General features: G+C 30.7%; 1 long non-coding RNA gene across 1 annotated transcript; it reads right to left on the minus strand.

The window, feature by feature from the left end:
• Window positions 1-4,927: 4,927 nt before the first annotated feature.
• Window positions 4,928-8,969, minus strand: LOC136075399 (uncharacterized). The gene is made up of 3 exons (XR_010635895.1): window positions 8,861-8,969; window positions 5,682-5,798; window positions 4,928-5,392 (listed from the first exon to the last, which is right to left on the minus strand). It is a non-coding gene; the product is annotated as an uncharacterized LOC136075399 (long non-coding RNA).
• Window positions 8,970-23,436: the final 14,467 nt, after the last annotated feature.

Consider the following 23,436-nt stretch of genomic DNA (forward strand, 5'->3'; position numbering starts at 1 on the left):
TTTTTGTTGCCGAAGCTCTCGCTTTGGTGATCAGAGCGGACAGCAGAATAGAGGGTTTCCCGTTACCAGGTACACCTAAACCCCTCAAAATACAGCAGTACGCAGACGATTCGAACTTTTTTGCCAGGGACGTAAAAACAGTCCGCTTTTTTTTCGAAAAAATAAAACTGTTTGAAAAAGCAAGTGGTTCAGTGATCAACGCCTCAAAAACCAAGGGTCTCGCTCTTGGGGGTTTTGATCCTAAAATGTACCCGGAATTGGACGACATAGAGTGGAACAACAACACCGATTTCAAAATATTAGGTGTTACTTTTTACACCAGACTGAGCGATACTACCAATTTCAACTGGTTAGTAACTCTAAACAAAATAGAGAAAAAACTCAAGTTTCTGGGACTACGTACTTTGTCACTTAGGGGAAAGACTATGTTGATAAATACGTTAGCAATGTCAAAAGTGTGGTTTCTGGCAAACGTGCTGCCCGTTCCCGAATGGGCAATAGAACGATTGCATAGAGCCATTTTCGAAAATCTGTGGCAAAAGACCATTTTCAATCCGGTCAAAAGAGAGACACTTTTTTTACCCGTCAAAAGCAGGGGTCTCGGAATTTTATCACCGAAGGAGCAAAGTCTTGCACTTCGCCTCAAAAAAATCTTTCAACTGAAAGAATGCGAAGAGAACAAAGCTCACGACTATTACTACTTTTCAAAGTATTGGTTGGCGAGTTCACTTATAAATTTACTAAGCTAAACGAAAGCTGGAATTTTTTAAGGCAAAACACGTTTCCAAAACACTGGGACAACAAAATGTCTCAGTACTACAAAACTACAATTGAAATCTTAGATAAATACGGGTCCCTCTTTAACATGCCCCTAAAATCAACAAAAAATTTTTACTTAGAAGTGGCAAAAAACAAAAACACAGTCGTGCCAGCAGAACTTTTCTGAAACGGTTGAACAAAAATAACAATGCCGTGGACCCAAATTTGGAAAAGAAATTTTACCTTCCACGCATACGGACCGACGCAAAACATCCTCTTTCGATTTCTCCATAACAGCTTACCTTCTGCTGCCTTGCTTGCCAAAAGCACAAGGTAACAGATTGTTGAAAACAACAAATGTAAAACTTGCGGAAAAATTGAGGACAATCTGCACATATTTGCCTACTGTCCTCCCTCTGTTACAATATGGGAATACTTTATACATGTATATAACTCCTTGACATCCCAAAACAACTTTTCTCCAATAAATTCCATATTCGCGATTGAGACTGCGAATTTATCGGAGAAAAACCCTACCTCGCAGCTGCTGTTGACAGTCACTCAAACCATTATGAGTGAAATATGGAACAGCAGATGCAACCATATGTTTAACAATTCAAATATTGACCCAACGGCAGTGATCAGGATAATTACCAGAAACATCAGGAATATTATTACTTTAAAATATAATTATCATGTCCGTAGAAATACCACGGACATTTTCTGTCAACTTTTTTGTATTAAAAACGTTTTTTGTGAAATAGAGAACGGGAACCTGAAACCAAACATATGAGCCAAACTAACACACTGGCTTGTAGAAAGAACTAAATGTTTAGTTGAGTGTTCCCATGTCCTTTAAACATATAATTTTTTACAACAAAAATATTGTTATATATGATTAGACAATCACTGTCAGCCCTTTGTTTATGATATATATTTATTATTTGCATTTTTTTTTTGTAGATTTCGTAACGTGATGATTTGTGTAAAAGTCCTGTAATTAATTTTTTTAGTATTAATTAATAAAATCTTTCTTTACTAAATATACTTAAATAATCTTTACCAACTTCATTATCAATCTTTTTCCATATTCTCGATTTCTTTCCGCACAAAGGCTCAAAAAAACAAAACAAAAAACACAAAAAAATATAAAAATAAAAATACAAAAAAATTAAAAATTTAAAAACAAAAAAAAATAAAAATACAAAAAACAAACAAAAATTAAAAAATGTATGTATATATAAAAACACGACTTTATTTTTAAAATATTGGCATATAAACTGAAGAATATTTTAGAATAGATCAAAGTTAATTTAATGTAAAAAAGCTTGTTTTTTTCTTTTGCTTTCTTATAATATAAAAGTGTATCATGTAAGTGTATAAAAATATTTATAAATGGAAAAATATATAAAGTTAAACGATTTGTAAACTTATTGTAAATATGCGTATTTATTATGCAGAGATAGTAAAAACATTTGTAAATATTTATTATTTTGTAATAAAAAAAATAAATAAATAAATAAATTCTATATGTAAAATAAGTTCTAAATTCTATATACGGAAAAAAACACATACTGAAACTTTTTAGTCCCTGTGTATTTGTCTTCTGAATATCTTTATCAAGTTCAATCAAGTAAAAGTTTGGTAAATTTGATCGGAAGTTTGTGGTGTGATGGCGTCGTACGCGAAAGTATCCAGTGCCGTTAATGATACTAAAGAGCGCGTTGTTGAATTTCGAATATACATGGATTCAAGACAGTCAGGCGTGTACAGGTATATAAATGAGCGTGCCAAAGAAATTAACGAAAAGATTCAAGATAAAGTTGGACGCAACAAAATTGAAAGTATCACATACCATCGTGCTGGCAGATGGATTGCCGTTCTTAAGTCTGTTAAAGATGCCGAGGCGATGTCTCGAAACGAAATTACGATTTCTGAATGTAAAATGCCAGTATTTTTTAGAAAACGTGATGAATATGGATTTTTAATCACCATAAAATGTGACCCAACTATTGAGGATGAACAGCTTATTGAAAAAATTCAACCGTACATCGAAAAAGTTATATCGATAAAGCGCTCAACGTACGATTTCGATGATTCCATCAAAGACGGTAGACGTTTGTTCAGAGTCCAGCTTAAAGTTCTTGCGAGGGACATTCCACACCATATTGGAATTAATGGTGCAAGAGTTTTGTTGAACTTTGCTGGGAAAGAGTTTCTGTGTCGAAATTGTCAAAACTATCATGTGCCAAAAGAGAACTGTCCTCCGGTTAAAGCAACAATAGAAACCGCAATCGAAAATAAACCTAAAAAGCGTGAGGAAAAAAACAAATTGTGACGGAAATTCTACAGCTCTTAAAAATACAGTTTTTCAATTCACCCCACCGATCCCTGTCACGTCTGAAGCTACTTTTGCCAGAGGAGAGCTAAATACTATTGTTTATACTAAAAATAAAGAAATTATTGTTGATAGTTTAGGAAAAGAGGACCTCGAGCTGCCAAACGAAATAAAAAAGAAAATCATTGCGACTCAAAAAGAATATCAGTCGGCATTTGACGCTGCCAGACAACTGGATAAACCAAAGCATCCAGTGGAAAATTTAGTAATCGATGAAGATAAGTTTATAGAAGTAAAATCGAAAAAGAACAAAAATAAAGAAAAAAAGAGTTATAAGAAAAAAGAAGATGGCGAGTGTTCAACCGACAGCGATGTCGAGTACGATTCGGAGATCGATATGGCGACGATTAGTAATGTTAGTGATCGAAAGAGACTGCACCCGCAAACACCGATGAAAGAGAGACCGTCCGTAAAAGAAAAACGTGTTTTAAAACCAAAATGGCATACTTAATAAAAGACTGTTTAGTGGGAGTTTGTTTTATGCGGTATGAGTTTTTATTTTACTTTATTTCTTTTACTAATTATTTACTGAGGTTTCGCTCAAAAGCTTTCACCTGATCTAGAAAAGAAGGGTTTTTGTTGTAAGTGGAAAAACTAAATAGAAAATATCTAGACAAAAAAATTAAAAAAAAAAAAAAATGGAGGTTTTAAAATTTTACACCTCAAACATTAATGCGTTAAATAACGGAATCAAGATAAAAACAATTATTAACAATTTCAAAAACAAACCATGTGACGTTTTTCTCTTACAGGAAACTCATTTAAATAATAAAAATATTAATTTGTTAAAGAATGTGTGGGAAGGTGATGTTTTTTACTCACCGTCTGACACATCATTTACACGCGGAACTGCAACTTTGTTTAAACATAGTTATGAAAAACCATTTTTATCAGGTAACGATTCGAAAGGCAATTATAACTACGTAGTTATAAAAATTAATGGTATAAATTATTTAATAATTAATGTTTATGCACCATCCGGTGTCGGAAATTCTCAAAAATTAAGAATAAATTTGATTAAGGAATTAATTAATGAATTTAGTAATAAAGATTTAAATGAATTTCAAATTGTAATGGCTGGTGATTTTAATATGACTTTGTCTGATAAAGATAGATACCCAGTCATGTTTAAAAGTGAATGTCTCTCGTGCAAAACATTAAAAACCCTTTTAAACGTCTTAGAAATTGAAGATACTTGGCGTTTTTTTAATCCATACAAGCAAGAGTATACCTTTGCAGCCACTAACGGTGTTTTCCGCTCTAGGCTGGATCGCTTTTATGTGAGTAAAAAATGTAGACAAAATAAAAAAACATTTTTCGAGCCAACCATATTAACTGACCACTATAATGCTCAAGTAGTAGTTATAAATACAGGAGATTTTTTGCTCAAGTCAGAAACATGGATATTAAACAACAAACATTTAGAAAACATCCATTTTAATGCTCTTATAGAAGCGTTTTGGAATGAGTGGGGAGAGCAAAAGTATGCTTATGAAAATGTAAAGGATTGGTGGGAGACCGGTAAAGAGAAAGTAAAAATAATTTCGAAAAAATATAGCAAAAAACTTAAACAAAAACAGAACAAAAAAGAATTTAGATTGATCAAATTATTAACCCAGCAAGCATTTCAACGTTGATTCAACGTCGATAACGCGTTGATTTATTGACGTTGACTTAAGCGTTGAAATGGAAACAAAATATTGACGTTGAAAATATCAACATTGATTCAACGTCATTAAATTAACGTTGTACTGACGTTGATTTACAAACGTTGATTTGGAAACAAGAAATCGACGTTGAAATATCAACATTGATTCAACGTCAATAAATTAACATTGAACTGATGTTGATTTATAAACATTGATTTAAGCGTTGATTTGAAAACAAGAAATTGACGTTCTAATATCTACATCGATTCAACGTCAAAAAAACAACGTTGAAACATAACACTTTAAAAAGTTTACTAAAATGTATATGTTAAAGTTTTTTACAAAGGAGATAATTTCTTTTTCTTTTTCGAAACTACTTCCGCTTTTACTTGACTCAACGTTATCGTCTACTACGAATTCATCTTGATTTTTTTCTTTATCACTTTCGTGACTTCATCGTCTATTTCGTGGTTGTCAGATTTCCGTTTACCTCCATTCAAACGATAAGGTGCATACTTTAGGCAAGAGGCTATAAATAATCTAGTTTCTTTGTCTGTTGCCTTAGGCTCAAAGTGCTTAATCGATTCTAAAAAATAAATGCAAAAACATTCAAATTTGGTCAAGTGAATAAAATTGTATAGAAAGGAGGAAAGAATATCTTCAATTTACATTATTTCATAAGAATACATGAAGTTTACAATTTTAATGTAAACTAATATATTTTATTTTTTGAGTTTTTATATCTATTTTTTGTGAATTCAACTAAATTCATTTATTTTTAACAGGCAGCCATTAAAAAGAAATATATATATATAAAAATATATAGATCAACATCTTTTCCAATTTTCAACACTTAAAATTAAAATTATAGCTACCAATTACTGTTTTGTAAACATTTAACCATTCTGGTTCCATTGTGTGTAACTTTTTAGATATTTCGCTTATTTGCAAAGTTATTTGAACCAACCTCCGTAATACTATATGTTGAAATCCTGAGTTTGAAAACAGAAAGTACTTTATAAATATAACTAACATATATTATAGTATATATTACATATATATATACATAATATATACTATATAATACATATACTATAGTATATATTACATATATATACATAATATATACTATATTATATATATATAATATATATACTATATTAAATGATTTACTTGAATGAATGTTGCATACAAAACAACAGCAAGTTAAAGGACAGCTGAAACTCACAAATGATATAGTAAAGAAACCTACCATTATCTTTTATTATTAAATATTCACTGTATATGACACAAAGTCAGCCATGCTATACATACAGTCTGTTAAACTGACTAGAGGCTACCTGCTAACTGTTTTAGAAAACAAATAATTCTACTCCACTTCAGATACTCCTGGTAACATTACAGTCACATGACATATTCACAGCTAATCTTATAACTTATTCAAAATACAAAATTCCATATGATTTTAGAATATGAGTTGTGAAATATATATACAGATTATTAGTTTGTTAACTAAATATACAAGTTATTGTTACTATATTGGTGTAACTCTATTTCAATTTTCCAGATTATCAAGTTGCAATGGTTTGTTATTTTTAAAATACCTGTTATCGGATTTCTAGTATTCACGTCTAGCTTACGTTACACTAGTTTTAATGACTTTCAACCAATTTTATACTAACAACTCATACCATCAAGACATTATAATACAGTAGACACACACAAGAACACTGCATTGACTGTCTACATTACATACACATCTATAAGACTCAAAACAGTTCACAACTCTCACTGACCCTCGTTAAACTGCAACAAAGCACTGCACTTATCGACACTTATGTCAAAAAAGTGACTTACAATTGTATGCAAGTTGTACTGAGCCCCACTAAGTGTCCTCTGGTCCCAGTGTCAATTCAGAAGTCTGTGGCAATTGTCCTGACAGGATATTCCAAGAATAGTCCTTTTGGGATAACAGAATGGGATACCTTAACAAAATACCCTGGTGTAGACCCAGAGTAGAACTTCTTTTGGGATGTCGGTTTTAGGCAAAAGCTGGAGGTCTTCTTGTGTTCATACTGTACCATAAGGCGCAAACCCATACGGTACTCGAGACGTCTATGACACACTTATATCAATAATGTACGTTTACCACCCTAATAATACAGACCACATAATAACTACTTATAAAACGAATAACTCTGCCCCATCACTGATACTGTCTACACTCACACTTATGCTGGACACTAACGAAAACTTAGGAGAACAACAGAAAATGACTCTTACATATCTCGACAATTGTTTATTGTTATTTTTTGTTTTTACAACATTTTACTTATCATTTTTTTAGTATTTTTCTACTTTGAGGCTCTTTTTTCCCACTGGACATCTGTTCTTTTGTACTTTTATCTCACTCTGCTAAACTCTTTTTAACTTATTATTCATTTCTAAGGCGTTCACTGCTTGGTGCAGCTTCACAAAAATGCATTGCATTAACAACATAATAATGTTTGTCAGGAGTTTTGATTTCATTTTGTAATAAAATTGATAATTCGTTTACAAAATCAAACATAAAGCTCTTTTTAGAAGGTTTGCTCTTTCAAAATGGCTGAATACTTGAAAATGAGCAAAGTATGGGCCATAAAGTGACTGAAGTACTTTTAAATAATGGCATCCCATCAACATTCACAACTAATTCAATTTTCTCCAGATCTGGAAATTTACTTTAATGTTTTAAAATATCAGTTTCCAAACCATAATAAATGTAATCGCCACCACACTTATTCTGCAGAGGAATGTTACATGGAGTTTTCAATAATTTCCGCATGGCCATTGTTTCTCAAAATAAAAAGAAGTTGATTCGATGCAGAACAAGAAGTTTGGTTCACAACAACCCATTCCGCTAATTTTTCACGAAGATTTCCATTTACTGTTTTTTCTATGTCATCTATGTCTGATTCTGATTCTTGTGTCTTGAATCATGGAAACATTTATATCTGTACGTTTCCATGATTCAAGACACAAGAATCAGAACTACCCGAGTCAAGATTAGAATCTGAGTCAAAATCTGTTTCTTCAACACCTTTAAGTTTTTCCTCAATTGATTCTTCTGAAACAACTCTATAATCTGAAATAAATATTTATTGTTTATAGATATTTATTTCAGTAAATAAATCAATTACTATTTTATTCATTTTTCTCCATTACATATTCTGTGATGACATATCAACTGAATACTTATATTTCTATAAATAAATATATTATCAGGTTAGCCAGGAATATATTTTATATAGCGTTTTTGCAATATTGGGAATAATATCGTTATTGTTCTACTAAATATTAAAAATTTTTTATAAAATTGTCATATATATATATATATATATATATATATATATATATATATATATATATATATATATATATATATATATATAAATATAAGTAAAAATTTTACGTTCATATATTCAACAGTGCTCGATGAATGATTTCACAGCTATATAACTTATATAGCAAACTTATATTATTAATATAAGTTTATTTTATATTATTAATATAAGTTTATTAATATAAATACAAACTTATATTATTAATATAAGTTTATATAAGAGATTAAATAAAAATAACTACACAATTTTTTTACAACTTAAAGTTGTAAGCAGAGTCTTAAATGTAATTTACAAATGTATAGTGTCAGCCCCAAACAAAAGTATATATTGGACTATTAGAAAGATAATGGAAAAAGAGATGGGCAAACCACAAACAGTCATTTGTAAACAGAAAACTACAAAATTCAACCACCCTTTCCAAATTATTTGGCAAATACAAATGGAACTTAAAAGAAAACCTTAAAATAACACCCAGTTTATATTTGTAACTAATTAGTTACAAAAAAATAAAAAAATGTATTTTTGTAATTGAAGCTGTGTAAAACAATGTTTCGTAAGAAAAAAAGAATTCTTTTCAATAATCATTAAAAATATTAAAATTGAAGCATTTTTGCTTCCAACCAGGAGAATAAAAAACGAAAATTATAAACTAAAAAATCTTTAATTATTACCCATAAATGAAAAACATATATGTAATATTGTAAATACTACCACTTTTAAATAAAATACAATTAAAAATAGCACATTTCTGCGAGTGATTAGCTATCTTTATTTTAATAAGAGGTCTTATTTGTCTCGATATCAAAACGAAAGTAAAAAGACATGTTGATTTAACGTTGATTAAATCAACATTAGTTTATTAACAATAAATCAACGTGGAATAAACGTTGAAAATTCTGACGTTGAGGTTTCCACCTCGATAAGACGTTGAATCAACGACTTTTTCTTCAACGTTAGTTTATCAACTACAAATCAACGTGAAATAGACGTTGAAAATTCTGACGTTAACATTTCAACCACCCTAAGACGTTGAAATGACGTCGTTTGCTTGCTGGGTAAAAAACGCATAAAAAAAAATGCATATTAATCCCAATATGAAAAAAACTTTACGACGATTTAAAAATAAAACCTGAAAATATAGAAATCGAAAAAGCAAAAGGTGCGGCAATAAGAGCAAAAATTCAATGGAGGTTAGATGGAGAAAAATGCTCCAAATTTTTTTTCGGATTAGAGAAGCAAAAACTTGCCAAGCAATACGTCTCTGAAATAAATGGCAGAGACGGGCAGGTTAAAACTGACTCAAAAGAAATTTTATTGGAGTTTGAAAATTTTTATAGAAATTTATACAAATTTAAAGAAAACGACAAACCTTCTCAAGAGTTTTTGTTCTCAAACGCAAAAGTTCAAGAAGTTTCTAAGGAAGAAAACAAAATTAAAAAAAAAGAGATTTCTGAAAGTGAGGTAAAACAAGCTCTAGGGCAATTGAAAAACAATAAGTCACCCGGTTCAGACGGGCTAACTATAGAGTTTTATAAACATTTTTTCGGTTTGATTAAGAAAGAATTGATTGAAAGTTTAAATAACATTTTGTTTACAGGCGAAATGACAAACTCGCAAAAGGAAGCATTAATTACATGTATTTTTAAAAAACGAAACAAAAACGATATCGCTAACTGGAGACCCATATCTTTAACAAATGTAGATTATAAAATTTTAACAAAAGTTTTGGCCAATAGGCTCAGAGATGTTTTACCTAACGTTATACATAGCAACAAAACTGCGTGCATTAAAAACAGAACAATATACTATAATCTAAGTTATACTAGAGACATTATTAGCATAGCTCAAAAATGCAAGCTAGACGCTTGCATCCTTTCAATAGATCAGGTGAAAGCTTTTGATAGGGTTGATAGAGCTTTTTTGTTTAAAAGTTTAAAACATTTTGGATTTGGAAAAGTTTTCACATCTTTCATAAAAACAATCTATAATAGTATAAATGCTAAAGTAAAAATAAACGGTTTGTTATCGGAAAAAATAGATATTTTAAGAGGAGTAAGGCAAGGTTGTCCAAATTACCAAATTATTTAACGAAAATTTATGCGGTCCTTGGAAAGATGCAATGGTTTATATTTTAAATAGTCATAGAAATGCAAATTAAGGCAAACACATTTTTGAAACTATCCCTACTAAAATCAAACTATTAGCCCCATTTTATTCTCAACTATTAGTTAATTGGCATAAATTAAAACAAAAACATGTTTTACCTCTAAACGATATTGAACAAATTTTAAATCAACCTCTCTTTTTTAATTCAATGGTAAAAACTTTTACTAATAAACATTTAACTCCAAGCGAAACCCACATTAAAAATGATATAATACTTGTAGCCGACATTACAAAAACATTTCAACCGGGTTTTTTAAATTACAAAAGCGTCGGCTCAAGCGAAAAAGAATTAGAAATTATTACAAAAGCGCTGCCAAGAAAATGGCATAAAAATTTTTTATCGGAATGTCAAAGTTATGATTTTAAAAAGTCTTCATTTTATATTGCCAAAAGAAAAACAAAATACGAATATAAAAACCTAACTGTTTTGAATTTATACAAATTATTATACAAACCAACAAAAACATTGAATTATAAATACTTTGAATGGAAAGATACTTTTGAAAGCATGAAAAATATAAAAAAAGAAGATTGGAAGCGTTTCTTTATAAAACTTTATAAAAGAAATACTAACAATAAAGCGAGCGAAATTCTATTTAAAATTGCGCATTTTATTTTGCCAACCAACGAAAGAATGTTTGATCTTAAGGTTAGAAAAGACAAACTTTGCCCACAGTGCAAACTAAAAAATGAAAATACTGCACACATGATGTATAAATGTGATAAAGTACAGCCTTTAATTTTTTATGTCCTATATATTTTAGATCAGCTCTACCCTAGCGAATATCCTCATGTTAACAATTTTAAGTTTATTTTTTATGGTTACGAAAAAAACGCAGCCCGGAGATGTTTTGGGGCTTTACTATTGGAATGTTTAATTTGTGAAGTTTATTTTAATAGAAAGAACAGTCAGTTTAAAAATAAAGTTTATACTAAGAAAGATTTGCTAAAAAAGTTTGAAAAAAAAGTGAAAAAATTGTTCATAAATGAATTACTAATGCTGAATCAACAAAATAAACAGGAAAAACACATAATTGAAATAAGAAATATTTTTATAAACGGAAGATTGAATTTGATTTCAGATATTCGTGACTATTTCCAATAATTTATATTTTTTCGTTTTTTCTTCTTTGGAGTTTTTATATTTTTATTTTTTGGTGTTGCGATTTTTATTTTTTACTTTTATGGGTTCAATGGACATCTTTGTTAACGTTTTTTCGTTTTTTCGTTATTTTAAACCTTGTAAATTATTTATGAGGACGTCAGTATGGCAATTAGCCGGATGACGTAATAAATTACAAAATAAAAAAAAAAAAATTCTATATTTTTGAGTTGTTTTGAGTTGAACTTTTTATATGATTGCTTATTTAAATTTGAACATTATATTATGACATCAGTGCGTATCTTAAAGTAAACGGTTATTTATCAAACAAAATAAACATATACAGAGGAGTTAGGCAAGGATGTCCCCTTTTCATGATACTATATATAATTCAAGCAGAGGTTTTTGCAGGATTTATTAGGAGAAATCCAGAAATTAAAGGAATCACAATCGAAAATAAAGAAACTAAACTGCAACAGTATGCGGATGACACTGTCTTTTTCTTATCGACTGATAACTCAATAATAGCTTTAGGCAACGCTCTAAACATATACAAACGAGGTACAGGAACAAAGTTGAACATTTCCAAATGCCAAGGTCTGTGGCTTGGACGAAACAGATCAATAATAAAAGACAGTTTTCTAAATTTCGTATGGCATGACACTACTCTTAAGAGTCTAGGTGTTAATTTCTCTAATTCTAATCAATATATCAACCGACAATGGAACGAAAGCATAGAAATATTGGACAAAAAGATAGAAAAGTGGGAAAAATTTAAATTATCAATTAAAGGAAAAGCTCTAATAATCAACCAAACACTACTAAGCGGCCTATGGCATCTTGCTCTCACCCTACCTATACCATGTGACAAAAACATTAAACTAATAGAACGAAAAACCGACAACTTCCTTTGGAATATAAGCTCCATAAAAACACCTAAACAAGTTTCCAAACTCCCTATCAATAAAGGCGGTTTAAACATTATCGACGTGAAAAAAAAATTACAATCAATTCAACTAAGTTGGATTTCCAAATATTTTGATGAGAACAAGCATGGAAAGATTCAGCCCTTCATATTTTTAATAATTACCGACATGCAATTCAAGGAAATCTTATACTTCTTACCACGCATTCTTCCAAATCATTAAAAACTCTACCCCCCTACTACCGTCAAACAATAAAAACGTGGAGTCATCTCTATAGCAAATTCAACAACCACAAAAATCTTACCATCGAGGAAGTACTAAACCAACCTATATTCTACAATCCATATATAAGACACGAATGTAAAATCCTCAAATCATCTCTAGAATCCACAAACAACAGCATAATCAAGCTAGGAGACATTTCAAAAGTATTTGCTAGCGGCTTTCTAGAGAGTCAACTTATCGGTATAAAGCAACACCTAACAAAAATAATAAATTCACTACCGCCGAAATGGAAACACCTCATAAATTCTAAAAGCCAAAGTTACGACCATAACAAAGCACTAACATCTATTTATCTAAAAAACTCACCCTCTCTCAAATTTATAAACCTCAAACTAAAAAATATATACACTATCTTCAAAAATGATGCAGAAATAAACCTAACAGGAAAATTTTACAGATGGGCAGGCTAGTATAAATATAGCATGAGAAACATAAAAACAAAAGACTGGTCCCAATTATTTAACTACATCCACAAAAGTAACATCAACAATAAAGCAGACGAAATTAAATACAAACTAATACACTTTGCAATTCCAACCAACTCGATTTTTAAAAAAAGAGGCTTTATAGCAGACGATCTCTGCCCTCAATGTATGAAAAAAACGGAAAACCTTCCCCGTATGATGTTTAGATGTGAAAAAGCACAACCACTCATAAAATACATACTCGCTCTTATTCAAAAAATCTATCCACATCATCCACCTCTTAAAAATACATTCAAAACTTTACTTTTTCCTTTAACTTCTGTAAATAGTTTTTACAAATTTACTTCTTAACGAACTTTAATATAAATTATATTGTAATAGAATGAGGTCGTTCCATGAAAAGTCGATGTTTGCTAGAGTGAGTTTGTTAGGAAAATTTCAAAACAAAATCGAAAAGATTTTGTATGAGGAATTCGAAATTTCAAAACTATCAAACAGTAAAGAGTTTTTTCTTTTACAATGTAAAAAAATCTGGAGCGAAGATAACAAAATTAAAATAGATATAAACAACAACCTTTTTTTAAACTAAGTGCCCAGATTATTTTTGCAACATTTTTGATTTTTTTCAAATCTTGATTTTCTTGTTTTTATTGTTTTCTTGCTTGTTTTTTTTTGTTTTGTTTTGTTTTTTGATTTTATTTCATTTTCGTTTTTTCTTTTTTATGTCTGTTAGGTCTTCATTTCTTTTTATGTTAAATATCTAACTCTTGTGAGTTTTATATGTGACTTAGTAATGGAACAGTGGACCATCTTGTAATTAATACCACTGTATTCATTATTAGTATCTCTACAAGGCAGACACCGGAGGAGAGAAATAAACAACAATATCATATTTTTGAGTTGTTGTACATAATGAATCGTCGGACATACGGAAAGGAAACACATCTAAACTTTTTGCTGTATTTGTGTTAATTTATAGTCTTCTTCGTGGTTTTTTATTGTTATTTGGAAGTATAATTGAAAATTTTGAAGTATTTTATATATACTTATTTTAATGGCTAAAAGTTATGCTCGTGCATTATCGTCTTCTGTCTCTTCCAAAACTCAAGCCAAGACTCAACTTGAAATTTTTAAATCTAATTTATCTGGTGACAACGCAAATGTGTTGGTATGTAGATACGGCGAACTAAATTTCAGTGTGAACAACTTTTTATTTGCCTTATCTGGAAAAATTCTTTTATCAAATGTATAGGGAGTAACGAGGCATTACTTAAATTAACTCTTCGAGTTTGCAGTAATAAATAATTTGACAGTCGACCTGTTTTTAAACACTAAAATTGAAATTAAAGGCTTCATACTACATTTTCAACAAAAGTTTTTCCGTAAAGTACACGTCCTGGTGCAGAATATCCCAATTGGTAATTTACGAAATGGTTGTCAAAGTGCATTCAGCTTACTTGGAAAATACCTTGCGACCGGCAGAGGTGAATTCGACTCCTTATATCTGCAAAAAGTTTAAGTGCAGGGTGAAGACATTTATACAGGAAATGTCATTATCATTATAAAAAATTATCCTCGCTACCAAAACGTTGATGGGTCTACTCTCAGATTTAAACATGTTGGTCAACCAGAAAATAGTACTCAAACAGCTGGCCCAATCCTTTCACCATCTGAACCCAATCGTGACGAACCTACTGAGGTTAAAAAGAAAAGTGACGACATAGATAGTGTAAACATCGATGAAAATCTTTGCAGCATTGACATCAATGTCCCTAAAGATTCTCAAAACAATAAAGTTACCTTGAAAACGAACACTCTACCAAAAACTGTTACCCAGTCAACAAGAAAAAGACTTTCGGAGTGTGAAACCCCCAAAAAGTAACGAATACCACAGTTTTGGCAACTTTCCAAATTTGTTTCGCTTTGTTCTCAACTCGAACTATTTTTTCAAACTTTTATTTTCTAAACTCCAATTTTTTTCTTCTCGCTAAAAATTTCTATTTTTCGATCTTTTTTATTTTATTTGACGCTTCTCATTAATAACAAATGTCATATTTTTGTTTAAGGGCTTAAGTTGTCGTAATTCGCATTGTTGTTCGCACTTATTTGAGGAATGTTATGGTCCAGTGCGTTCTTATGTTCGTATTACGTCATTTCAATCGAAAATTCATGCTCTAAAGTTTAGATGTTTGTGTTTTTTATGTCTGGTTGTAAAAATATTATACTCATGTTTAAAAGATACACTAGTTTTCAAATTAGGAAAGCTGATCCTCTCCATCATGGCTATTAATATTTTAACGTGCAACATAAACAGTCTGAACGCAACAATTTTTTTGGGCTTTTTAAAAAGTCCACTTTCGATTTTATCCTACTCCAGGAAACAAAATCCGGACCTTCCACTGTTAAACAGTGAAGTGACAAATTGACTGGCGAGTCTATTTGGAACTCTGGCCCAAATCATAACTGTTGTGGGGTGACGGTTCTCTCTAAATCCAATGCTTCCTTATACGAACTAAAAATGGACAATAACGGGAGAATGTTAAACACAAAATGCAAATGCTGAATATTTATGCTCCTAATGTGCTGAGAGAAAAGCGCCAATTTTTCGGCGACCTTAGAGACATCTCGCTGGACAAAGGACTACCCGTCCTGTTGGCCGGAGATTTCAACATGGTCGAAAGCCTGCATCTGGACACAGAAGGCACAAACAACTCTAATTATCACATCAACGGGATTGACGAACTCGAGGTCTTTCAAGGTAAGTATAATCTAGTAGATGTTTTTTGTTTTAAATATCCAAACAAATGAGAATTCATATGGCGAAATCAGAAGGTAGAAGTGTAGACTCTATAGAATTTACTGCCCTGATAAAATCGCCAAAAAATAAACATTCACCAAAATTCTCACTCAACCTCTTTTCCGACCATGAGTTCCTAACAACAACCGTCAATTTTAGTAAAACTAGGAGAGGACCAGGACACTGGAAATTAAATTGTTCCCAATGGGAAATAGAGGTACATAGGCAAAAAATTGAACTCTTAATTCAAGACTGGCAAACTAAAAAACAGTCCTATAACACATATCGATAAAGGAAATTGCGAAAAACAAAAAACGCATCAAAATGATTAAAAACGAAATCCAACGGGAGCGACAAAACGCCAACCCGAATTCAGATAGCATCAAAGAAAAACGCGATGCTCTTTTCTTGCTCCATTTTCACGGAGCGTTTATTCGTAAGAAACAAAAAATAATCGAAGAAGGAGAAAAATATTCAAAATTTTTGTATAATTTGGAAAAAACTTAAAACAGCGGAACAAGTCAATTACCGAATTTCACAAGAATGACGGCACATTGACGAGTGAACCTGGTGAAATACTCAACTCCCTTGTTTCATATTATAAAAACATTTACACCAAAACTAATTTATGGAAAGACAGTCAAAACAATGTCTTGTCATACATCATTAAACTTTTAAGTGATGATGAAAACCAAATTTTAAACGCCCGCCAAACCGGTGCAGAACTAAAAGACGCCCTCTTCAAATTTGAAAAAACGGAAAATCTTAGGGCTATGACGGACTTCCAGCTGAGTTTTAAAAAAGTTTTTGGCATATTTTAGAAAAATATCTTGAAGAACTTGCTTTTGAAATACTTTTTGTAGAGGGACAAACAAGCAACTCTATTAAAAAATCAGTAATTTCACTAATTCCTAAACAAGGAGATCTTACTAAATGCAAAACTTGGAGGCCCATATCCTCAATCGGCGCTGATTACAAAATAATCACAAATGCGCTAGCCTGGCAAAGACTTGCAAAAGTAATGGAAAAATCATAGAACCAAATCAAACTTGCGGAATCCCAGGTAGAACAATATTCTCAAATTTACAATTAGTCCGTGATCTTATAGATTACGCAGAATTTAAAAATCTACCTAGTTTCATTTTATCTATAGACCAAGAAAAGGCGTTTGACAAAGTCGATCGTACGTTTCTACTGCAAATTTTCCAAAAATTCAATCTCGGAGAAAATTTTGTATCCTTTGTTAACACTCTGTATTCAGAAGTTTTGGCATCTGTTCTGAATTGCGGTTTTTTGTCGGTCTTCTTTCCTACAGAAAGAGGAGTCAGACAAGGTGACCGTCTCTCTCTTCAACTGTATGTTTTTGATGCCGAAGTTCTGTCTTTGGTGGTCAGAGTGGATAGCAGAATAGAGAGTTTTCCACTACCAGGAATACCGAAACCCCTAAAATTGCAGCAGTACGCAGACGATTCGAACTTTCTTGCCAGGGACGTAATATCTGTCCGCTTTTTTTTTTCAAAAAAGTAAAACTGTTTGAAAAAGCAAGTGGTTCAGTGATTAATGCTTCAAAAACCAAGGGTTTCGCTCTTAGGGGTTTTGATCCAAAATGTACCCAGAATTGTACCCAGATCACAGTATTTTACTTTCCATGCAGAAAATTACGGCATATAGGCTCAACATTTTAGTGGATTCAAAGCTACTTGTCAAACAGAAAGCAATTTGTACTACTAGAAAAGTCAGGAGCCCTTGATATTACGTGTGGAGTTCCTCAGGGTTCAATCCTAGGTCCATTATTGTTTTTAATATATATTAACGACATGCATAAAGCTTCCCAAAAAATATCTGCAATTATGTATGCTGACGATACAAATTTATTTTCTAATCATCCTGATGCAAAGGCTTTCTTTGAAACTATGAATATTGAACTCAAAAATTTCAACCTCTGGTTTATAGCAAATAAATTGTCCCTAAATTGTAAAAAAACTAGCTTTACTCTTTTTCATAAAAAAAAAAAATCAATTAATCTTCCGTTAAAGCTGCCTAACCTGTTTATTAATAAAAATCAAATTAAACGTGAAAAATACACAAAATTTTTGGGAGTACTTTTTGATGAAAATTTGTCACGGAGAAACCATATTGGTCTTCTTGAAACAAAGGTGTCCTCTGTAATAGGTGCTTTGTATAAGTCAAGACCTTTTCTCGATAGTAAATCACGTAATATTCTTTACTTTAGTCTTGTACATAGTCAGCTTTTGTACGCAAATATTACATGGGCCAGCACCCATAAAACCAAGTTGCTAAAATTGCAAAGTCTGCAAAATCATGCATGCGAAGCAATTAATTATTTAAATAGGTTAGTAAACCCGGCCCCAGTGATAAAAAGCATGATGGTTCTAGATATTGAAAATCTTAACGCATTACAGACATTAATTTTTATGTATAAGTATAAAAACAATCTTCTGCCAAGCGTTTTTTCAGATAACTTCCTGATATTATTTTGTGAAAAATATAATCTTCGTTCAAATAGCAGGAACGACTATCAACAAGGAAAAATTAAATCACAGCAGTCAAGTTTTCTAATTACAAACCGTGGTCCATCAATATGAAATCGTTTCCAAAATAAAAATATTAAAGACCTAAAAAGCATTTCATCGTTTAAACAACAAACTAAAATGCATCTCCTTAATTCCTGCCATATATATTATAGTTTACAGTATTTGTTTTCAGATTTTGTTGTATTTTTTCTTTTTATTTATTTTTTATTCTTATGTGTTTTAATATTTTTTTCTTTTTTTTTATTTTCATTTTTTTACACACACAAAAAAAAAAAAAAAAAAAAAAAAATGAGTTTTGCTTTATTAAATTTTTATTTTACTTTAAAAATACAGTGCTTTTTTATTTATTTTTTAATGAGTAACTAAAGGGGCTCTATGAAAAGGTTGTGATGATAAACGCATCATCCTCACCTTCTTTGAGTCCCTGACTGATTATAATAGTTTATATATATATTTTAAATTAAAAAGATTAAAAACGTTTTTTATGCTTACGATGTTATTTATTTTATATGAAAAATTGTAATATTGTTTAATCAGCAAGAAAAAGTTAAATAATAAAAATAAATTGGACAAAATAGAGTGGAACAATAATACCGGTTTCAAAATATTTGGTGTTACTTTTTACACTAGACTGAGTAATACTACCGATTTCAACTGGCTTGTAACTCTAAACAATGTAAAGAAAAAACTTAAGTTTCTGGGAATACGTAGTTTGTCACTTAGGGGAAAGACTAACTTGATAAATACGCTAGCAATATCAAAAGTTTGGTTTCTTGCAAACGTGCTGCCCATTCTCGAATGGGTAATAGAACGTCTGCACAGAGCCATTTTTGAAAATCTGTGGAAAAAGACCAATTTCAATCTGGTCAAGAGAGAGACACTTTTTTTACCCGTCAAAAGCGGGGGTCTAGGAATTTTATCACTGAAGGAGCAAAGTCTTGCACTTCGCTTCAAAACACTTTTTCAACTGAAAGAATGCGTAGAGGATAAATCTCATGACTATTACTACTTTTCAAAGTATTGGTTGGCAAGTTCACTTATAAAAATTACATACCAAAACCAAAGCTGGGATTTTTTAAATCATAACACTTTTCCAAAACACTGGAACAACAAAACGTCTCAGTACTACAAAACAACAATTGAAATATTGGGCAAAAGCGAGTCACTATTTAACATCCCCCTCAAATCAACAAAAAATTTTTACTTAGAAGTGGCAAAAAACAAAAAGACAATCGTGCCATCAGAACTTTTCTGGAACGGTTTAACAAAAACAACAATGCCGTGGACCCAAATTTGGAAAAAAATTTTTACTTCCCACGCATGCATACCAACACAAAATAACCTCTTTCGTTTTCTACACAACAGTCTACCTTCTGCGGCCTTACTAGTTAAAAGCACAAGACAATAGATCGTTAAAGATAACAAATGCAAAGCTTGTGGTAAAATTGAGGATAACCTTCATATCTTTGCCTACTGTCCTCCTTCTGTTGAAATATGGGAGTATTTTAGACATGTATATGACTCCTTGACATCCCAAAATAATTTTTCTTTGATAAATTCGATTTTATCGATTGAAACAGTGAATTTATCGGAAAAAGACCCTACCTCGCAGCTGCTGTTGACAGTCACTCAAACCATTATGAGTGAAATATGGAACAGCAGATGCCACCATATGTTTAAGAATTCGAAAATTGACCCAATGGCAGTGATCAGGATAATTACCAAAAACATCAGGAATATTATTTCTTTAAAATATAATTATAATGTCCGTAGAAATACCACGGACATTTTCTGTTAACTTTTTGTATTAAAAATGTTATTTGTCAAATAGAGAATGGGAACCTGAAACTAAACATGTGAGCTAAACTAATACTTTGGCTCATAGCAAGAACTAAATGTTTGGATAAGTTTTCCTGTTCCTTGCCAATAAAATTTTTTTTTTTTTCACAACAAAAATATAGTTATTTATGATTAGACAATCACTGCCAGCGCTTATTTTATAATATATAATTTACTATTTGCATGTTTTTTGTACCTTTCGTAACGTGGTGTTGGTGTAAAAGTCCTGTATTTTTTTATTTTTACTTAATAAAATCTTTCTTTACTAAATATACTATATTAATAATTACCAACTTCATATTCAACCTTTTTCCATATTTTCGATTTCTTTCGGCACAACAGCTCAAAAATAAAACACAAAAAAATTAAAAGTTAAAGAACACAAAAATATAAAAAATACGAAAAACAAAAAAATATATTTACATATAGAGTCAAGAAATTATTTCAAATATATTGTTAAATAAGTTACGATAAATGAACGTTAAACTTAAGTGAAAAAGTGTTGTTAATATTATAAACGCATGTTGCAAGAATGTATATAAAGATATATAAAAAATGAAAAAAAAGTTTAAAACTTATTGTAAATAGTAAATGCTTATTTATTATGGAGAAATAGTAAAAAAATTGTGTAAATATTTATTATCTTGTAATAAAAAAAAAAAGAAAAAAAGGTGTTTACATTTATTTAAAAATGCGGCCGCGTTAGGAAGGAAAGTAGCGAAAAGGAGAGCTTTACAATAAGTTTTGGAAATTTATCAAGCGAAATAAGAGAAGAATTAGAGAGTGAGGAGTTTAACCATGCCAAATTAGTAGGTTTAAAAAATTATTTATTCGAGCGTTACGAGAGATTAAACAATATTGATGAGGAAATATTAAATAATTTAGATCAAGAGGAAATTGAAAATGACGTTTGTGAGAGTGCAAGAGCAGTTGAGTTTTATCATGTGTTGATGGCTGGAGTGACACTAAAATTAAAAAGTATAAAAATAAATGAAATGAATAAAGATTCTGTTAAAAGTTTAAATCAAACTAAGTGTATTTTATTTAAGTTAGAATTGCCAGTTTTTAATGGGAATCCCGAAGACGGCAGGGTTTTTGGGACCAATATAATTTATTATTTCATAGGCACAAAGGTTTAAGTAATATAGATCGATTTAACTATCTAAAAAATATTTGTCTGATCAAGCATTGGCTACTATCTCAGGACTTTCACTTAGTTCAGAAAATTATAAAAAGGCCTTCAATGGCCTCTTTATAATTTTCTGAACTAAGTGAAAGTCTTGATAAACAGATAACGGGAATACACAAGTTTTAGTTTCAGCACATATGAATTCTTTGTTAAAAATAAAGAAAATTAAAGATTTCTATGATCTAGAAGAACTAAGAAAACTTTATAATGATATAGAGAGCTGTGTACGTAATCTTAGATCCCTAAAAATAGAAACAACATCCTACGGCTGTTTGTTAATTCCTATCCTTAAGGAGTAACTTATTTTTATATTTTCTTTTAAACACCCGGTAATAAGATTACAGGTAAAGTAACTTCTATTATTACAGTTTATAGTTAAATTACGTCAAGAGAGCGCGGCTCTCCCAATCATTTGCCTTTAACGCTAATAACTAGACGGTTAGTTCTATTTTAGGAATATTCACCTCCATCAAAGTTTTAAATGTTTCTCTTTGTTCTTTTAAATTCCATAACTGGAACGATTCTTTTAATATTGCTATAATCTCAGCTTGCAGTTCTTCTTGAGGTATCATGTATTGAAAGAAGTTTAAACCAAGAGTTTTACATCTAGAAACCACTTCATTTGTAAATGATTTTTATATTTTGTGTTGACTGTAATTGCTTGATTATCAGTGAATAACAAGTTTGATTTTTTATCAGCCTAATAAATAGATTTGCTTTATTTCAAATTAGAATAGTTGAAATATCCTCTATTTTAAAAAAAGAATGCAGGTAATCTTTACTATATTTTGAGATAACAAAAAATGATTTTAAAAGTGCTCTTCCAACGGCGTCTATGTTTCGAAGGAAACTGATATCAAAGTTGCATAGTTCAAGGCCATATAAAAGCTTTGGCACTGCTAAAGTGTTGTATAATTGAACTATTGTTGACGGTTGGCAATAGCAAATTCCACTGTCAAATAGAGCTATTGCAACCGATTGAAACTGAGTTATACGTTCATTTAGATTTGTTTTTTTGAAGTGTTGCAATTTTCTTATTGTTTGTACCATTATCCCATTAGAAACCCAGATGTTTTAATTTATTTTGGAGACATATATAGCTTACGTTAATTTGATCAACGTTGTTCGGAATCGAACTTTCACCAGAAATCAGAAATTCCGTTTTTTCAGTGTTTGGTTTCATAAAGTTTGATATTCCATATGTTTGAAACCTGTCAATCAGTTCTTGCAGACCAGAGACTGTTGGACTTAGCAAAATTACATCATCTGCGTATGCAATGACACCAGTATAGATACCATTTATTGTTGAACCTACTTTACATTCTGAGACGATTTCGTTTAAGATATTTTCAGTATAAATGCTATATAAATGTGGCGATAGAATAGACCCTTGACGCACCCATTGTGAGAGACTGAATTGATTTGATGTAATTCCCTGATAGGATACGTTAGCAGTACCAGAGAGATATAGCAATGAGATTGTGTGTACTACAGATAAAGGTAATTTTTTTTGGAAGTAGAGCTTCTCATTGCCAGATTAACTTTTAATTTCTAGAAAATTTGCCGGAGAGGTATGGACTTAAGATTTTACAAGACTTTTAAAATATTACAATTATTTTTTTAAGACTTTTAAAATATTACAATGAAGAATTACAAGCAATAGAGTGTTGTGCCAAACATTTATTAAAATTAATTTATGAAAAAAATAAACATAAAAATTTAAAATATGATTTTTTAAACAAATATGCACAGCAAAATTATTCTCCTAATTATAGAAACAAAAATAACTTTACAACATCAGGTTTTCAAACACAAAATAAAAGAGCACCAGAACAAAAAAATTTTGCAATGTGTATATTGTTTAGAAAACCATAGGTCTTCTCACTGTTAAAAGGTAACGAATTTAGATTCAAAAATTAAAATTTTAAAACAGCAAAAGAGATGTTTCATCTGTTTAAAATTA

Source organism: Hydra vulgaris, chromosome 01 (assembly GCF_038396675.1).
Source record: "Hydra vulgaris chromosome 01, alternate assembly HydraT2T_AEP".
In the NCBI taxonomy this organism is placed as follows: Eukaryota; Metazoa; Cnidaria; class Hydrozoa; order Anthoathecata; family Hydridae; genus Hydra; species Hydra vulgaris.